At 46.2% G+C, this 6,000-nt stretch overlaps 1 protein-coding gene across 1 annotated transcript in view; it reads left to right on the top strand.

Moving 5' to 3' along the window:
• The first annotated feature begins 395 nt into the window (after positions 1-395).
• Positions 396-6,000, top strand: part of RALA (RAS like proto-oncogene A) — a 71,256-nt gene continuing 65,651 nt past the window's right edge. The window contains exon 1 of the mRNA XM_049642768.1: positions 396-629. The gene's annotated coding sequence lies outside the window, so the exon portion shown is untranslated. The remainder of the gene's footprint in view (positions 630-6,000) is intronic.

The following is a 6,000-nucleotide window of genomic DNA, read 5'->3' as shown; positions in this document are numbered from 1 at the left end:
ACCCTAGGACAGCCAGGGAGAAGCGGCTGCCCCCCGGAAGCAAGATGGCGGCCTCTGCTTTCCCCTCCTTCCCCGGGAACCCCCTCCCGGTCCCCAGAAGAGAGACAAGGACGTCGCGGCGCCGACGCTGAGATCCGGGAACCTCCGCGGGGCCCGCGGCCACTCCCGGGCCCCCGGGAGGCGACTCCACCTCGCCGGACGCGGGGAGTCGGGTGTGGGGCCGTCCAAAGGGCAGCGCAGCCCGCCCTCGGCACGCAGAGGGTGGACGCCTGCTAGCCCGCGCCCTCCTGGCCATTGTTCTCCAGCTCCGGCCCCAACACCCCCCTTCTCCGCTCGCGAACAGGAAGTTACTCCCCAGCCGGCCCCGCCCCGCTTCCCAGCGCCCCGGAAGTGATCTGCGGCGGCTGCTGCAGAGCGGCCAGGAGGAGGGTGGATCTCTGGAGAGCGGAGCGCCCCTAGTCCTCCTCCTCCTCCTGCCGCCCAGGCTCCGCCGCCGCCCGTCGGACTCGTCCTTCTGCCTCTCGCGGCGGGGAACCTCCCAGACGACCAGGGCTGAGCTCTCTCCGGCCGAAGCCAGCTCAGCCGCGGCTTCCGGAGCCCGCGGGGCGGCAGACCGGCTTGCGGTGCAGGTGAGCGATGCCTGCCCGGGCCGCCCCGGGAGAGGTTGGGGCCGCTGGGGCGGCGGCGGCGGGGGTGTGTCCGGGCGGCGGCCGGCCGAGGCCGAGGCTCAGGGCCCGGACGCGGAGATTGCAAGTGCCGCGTTCTGCCCGGGGACGAGCCCAGGCTGGAATCCGGGGCGCGGTGTTCGCTGCTGTGCGGGCGAGTGTACGCCCGAGAGCCGGCGGCTGCGGCGCGGTCCTCCGAGCCCAGCACCTCCTTGAGTTGGCCTCGTCGGAAGGTCACCCCGCATCTCTGGCCCGCCGCGCCGAGGTCCCCGCCTGGGCGGTGCCCGCGACCTGGGGGGACCCATCGCCACCGCCGCAGTCCCCGCGCCTCACTCCGCCCCTCTCCCCTCCTTCCCTTTCTTCCAGTCCTCGCGTGTACCAGAGCAGTTGCTTTTTAAGCATCTCCGCCAAGGTTTTGTGCCAGTCTAAGGAATGGCTTTTTCAGACTGAAGTCATTAGATGCTCCGCATTGAACTGCACTGGTTTACCCATATTAGGGTAATCCAGCCTCGAAAACGAAGAAGAGAATATAGATGTTGAGCGAGGGGGTGTTTCCTTCGTGGTTCGTTCCTTAAGGTTTTCCAGGAGTGGAAGATGTGATTTGTATGCTTTAGGCTGGGTATATATGTGTAAGTGGGCAGGGATGACAGCACAGAGAGGTGGCAGTGTTGTTTCAAGGTTGAAGGAGAATTAGGGAGTTAACTGGCCTTTGCTGGGAAACCTGAACGTCCAGACTTGTGAGAGCTTATCCAAGTGTCTTTAGGGTTGTGTGAGAACTCCAGTGCCACGCCCTACGTGTCAAGCTGAAAAGCACCCAATTTACAAATTGTGTTTGGTTGGGGGAGGGGGAGCTTTATAAAACGTGTGTCATAAGTTAATTCTTGTCGTGAAAGTACAGTACAACTTTAATCGTGTTCCCAAACTCGGATAACAAAATTTGTTAGTAAACTCGCAGAAGGCTTTTTTTTAGCTTCTTTTTTAATGTATTTAAATGTATCTTACTCGTTTATGTGGGTCTGTCTCTATTAATACAATATTACTATAAAATGACTTGTGACTCTTCAGACATTATTTTTAGACTTTGAATTTTTTCAGGGCAGGAACCATGTCTTATGCATCCATGTGTTCCCATGCTATGTCCCTGGAACAAAGAAGTTATTCCCATATTTCCACTGAATGAATGTGTAGGTGATCCCACAGTTGTTGCCTCAGGAAACATTTATTTTGTTGGGGTTTTTGTTTGTGTTCTAGTTTCTTGGCACATACAGACTTTGCTTTGTCTTAATGTTTTAATTTTTTTAATTTTTTTTTTTTTCAACGTTTTTAATTTATTTTTGGGACAGAGAGAGACAGAGCATGAACGGGGGAGGGGCAGAGAGAGAGGGAGACACAGAATCGGAAACAGGCTCCAGGCTCCGAGCCATCAGCCCAGAGCCTGACGCGGGGCTCGAACTCACGGACCGCGAGATCGTGACCTGGCTGAAGTCGGACGCTTAACCGACTGCGCCACCCAGGCGCCCCTGTCTTAATGTTTTTTTAGCAGGGTTAAAGGACGATTCAAGAAGAATCCTTTGCTGTCCTTCCAAAACTGTCCTCCCCTGAAAGGTTAAAATTATATTTGGGCTATTGTGATTAGGCATTATAATAACTTGTTGTATTCCAGTCTTAAATACTTACTACTTAAGCATGTTTATCCAGAGTTATTAAGAGATTTTCTAGTGACAGTAAGTTTATGTTTGGAGTTGATAACTGTTCCCCGTCTTAATCAGAAAGAGGAAATTGAGAGTCACCACTGTTTGGAAAACATGGTACGTCACAGAATTGGTTACAGTGGCTTATTTCTCCCATGGGTACATGAAATCCTCTGACATCCTGGTATGACCTTGGCATGATTTACCAGTAGGCACTTCCACATTTCTTTTCAGAGATCCAGGTGTTCTCTAGTGTGACTGCTGAATGTGCAATCATTTGTATCACTTATTTTGAAGTAGTTCATACAACACTTCTTTGCAGGGCTCTCAGGGAGAAAGGGCCTACTTATAGGGAAGAATCTTGTCTACATTTGTTTATGGGGGGAGTTTTTGTCTCTAGAGGGTAGGGTTATTTTCACTTTAGGGAGGTCCAAAAAAAAAAAAAAAAAAAGTGCTGATATCTTCTTTCCCCTCCAATTGTCTGGTGGCGGTCCTGCACTGGTTTTCCAGCTCAGCTTCTGCAGAACATAAATAAATGTACCAGAATCACTTCTTGTATGTGTATCAGTGTTCTACACACTTGTATTCCTTAGTGGATGGAGGGCAAGGACAGTCACTTTTAGAATACAATGATATTTTTAAGGAGGGAAAAGATTATGATTTGGAAGAAGTAGGGAGACAGTTTATGGTTTTTATTGTTTTATAAAATGTTTTAACTCTCAGACACTAAGGTGAGGGAAGCCTGCAGTTTCTTATCTCCGAAACATCACCACTATACAGAGGTCAGATTTTTCTATTTTAATTCAACAACCCTCTTGGTAATAAATCCGTATACATTGATTGCCTGCCAAGCGCTATGATAAGAGCTTTAGTTATATTATTTTTAAATCTCCACAGTACCTCTGTAAGATAGGCAGTTTTGCCGTACTTTACTAAGACTAAGTGAAGTTATTATTGGATGGAGGCTAGTAGCTGGTAATTATTAGAATCTGGATTTGAAAGTAATGAATTCTGAGAGCATTGCATATTGCAATTAATCCTAAAAGGCTGAGGAAAAACAAGATTCTGATTGAGCTGAGCTTCAGGAATGTGAAGATAATGGGCCCTTCAGCACTCTTGGCCATCCAGTGGGTCCTGGGGTTACCACTGTTTATTTCCAGCGTGCCTGCAAATACAGTGTTCTCATCTGCTGTGTATGCCATGATGAAAAAATGGTTGGATATTGTTCGGATAGGTGCCCTGGAGGAGTAGAGTATTAGGAACTCAACAGTGGTGTTGATACCGCTTTTTTACCTCTGAAGTACCTGAATAATCCCTACTTGAGAGGACTATGGAAAACCTATTTTGTAGTGACCTTTCCTGAAATCTTGTTTTTCAGTTCTTTCATTAAAGGAGGTTGGGGTGGGGGAGGTTGTAGGGGAATTGGGAAGAATGGTAAAAGAGGCAGGGTTGTCTTGGGTCTGTTTTTACCATTTCGGACCATATATCGTTTTCTCTTTGGGTTTAGTGTAGAGGCTTAAAGGTGGCAGAACTCTTGTAAGGGTCTAATTGCTATTCACCCTTTCCCAGCCTGTGCATTTCTTTTTCCTTTCAAAAAATGCACTTTTTAAAAAAAATTTTTTTTTAACATTTATTTATTTTTGAGACAGAGAGAGAGAGAGAGAGAGCATAACAGGGGAGGGTCAGAGAAAGAGGGAGACACAGAATCTGAAACAGACTCCAGGCTCTGTCTGAGCTGTCAGCACAGAGCCTGACGCAGGGCTCGAACTCACGAACCATGAGATCATGACCTGAGCCGAAGTCGGACGCTTAACCAACTGAGCCACCCAGGCGCCCCTCAAAAGATGCACTTTTAATGGGCTTGATTTCAAGGATGTGTTCATCTCTTGGTTTAAAAAAAAAAAAAAAAAAAAAAAGTATGTAGCTCTAAGTAAAATATGGCTCATTCTCCAGTCCCCATTAGTAATAGTTTTTCTTTTTTTCTTTACATCTAAGACACCTTTTTTACTACCTTATGACACTCATAAGGATTTGGCTACCATATAGAAAAAAATGAAATTAAAGCTCCATGAGTTTTAAGAGTCACAGGAATACACTTTAGAAGAGAATTTAAATCTCTGATATAATTATACCCAAAGGTATAGTTGCTCAACATCAAGATTGTAGTCTGTGCAAGCCAAAATCAGCAAGCTGACATAAAATATTGTGATATTATTCTTAAAGGCCTTCACAGTTAGAATTCACAGTTAGAATTGTGACACACACAATCTCTTTGAAATCTGAGGTCCAGTTGGGTTGCCGAATTCACTTATTGAAACTAAAGGTCAGGGTTTGACAATGTCGTGTTGGAGAATAAGACATAGTAGGATTATGAAATGACTTCTACTCCCAGATGCATTGTGAAGGGTGGGCAAAGATCCCCGGTTTCGACAAACATCACGATTGTAGTCATCTAAGCCACAGGATCCCTGCTTTCTAACGCAGTTGAGTAGCTGGCATAGTAACTGATTGAAAATGGAGGTTGCCCACTACTGATTGCAAATACTTTAGTTCAGCTGCCCTGTCTAGGTCCGTTCTGGATTATTGCAGCAGCCTGTTAGCCTCTTGGTGCCACCCCACCTCCATCTTTTCTCCACACTTGGTTAGAGCAGTTATGACACTCCCCTACTTTAAGCCCTTTCGCAGCTCTTTCTTGCCCATTAACAAAATCCAAACTCCTTTTATCCCTAAATCTCATATAAAAAATTCTCAAGACCTACTGCTTACCTAACTCTCTAGCCTCATCTCTTCTCTTGCAGGGTATTCTGTTCCAGCAATACCAGGCTTCTTGAATGCTAGCGTTTTCCTAGTCCTCCATTTCCTCTTCCGTAGTTAGTTCTAGCCATTCCTCCTTATTCCAGTTTAGTAATGCCTACTTATCTTCCAGCACTCAGTTTAGTATCTTGATTAGATTCTTTCTCTTGATCTCATCCCTCAAACAACAGGAAACCAACCAACCAATCAATCAAATAAGAACCCCAGGAACTTTCAAGACTGGGCTGGTTCCTCCTATTATGTGCTGCCGTAAAATCTAACATAGCACTTACCACTATGGACAGTGCCTTCATTAGTCTATTGTAAATTTTGTTGATCACAGTCCATAGTAACCTCATAGGTACATACATAAATAGACTCTTAAAAGCCTTCACAAGGGGCACCTGGGTGGCTCAGTAGGTTAAGCATCTGACTTTGGCTCAGGTCATCATCTCACAGCTCATGAGTCCAAGCCCCACATCAGGCTCTGTGCTGACAGCTCAAAGCCTGGAACCTGCTTCGGAGACTGTTTCTCCCTCTCTCTCTGCCCCTCCCCTGCTCACACTCTGTCTCTGTCTCTCTCTGTCTCTTTCAAAAATAAACATTAACAACAACAACAAAAACCTTCACAGGCCTTTATCAGAATCTTTAGTTCATGACATCCTTGTCATATCAATAATTTTTTCACAGCATCCCTAGGTCAAAAGAAACACCTAACAGTTTATTAAATAGGCCCAGACAATTTAATAATTATTTATGTCCTAAAGATTTAGTAGCCATTTGAAAAAAATAATACACATAAATTAAAACAAATTACTTTTTTTTTCTTAACTGCAGAATATTCCATGGTG

The sequence above is a fragment of the Panthera uncia genome, chromosome A2, assembly GCF_023721935.1.
Source record: "Panthera uncia isolate 11264 chromosome A2, Puncia_PCG_1.0, whole genome shotgun sequence".
In the NCBI taxonomy this organism is placed as follows: Eukaryota; Metazoa; Chordata; class Mammalia; order Carnivora; family Felidae; genus Panthera; species Panthera uncia.
The sequence above is the reverse complement of the archived record's forward strand: the minus strand, read 5'-3'. Positions and strand labels throughout refer to the sequence as shown.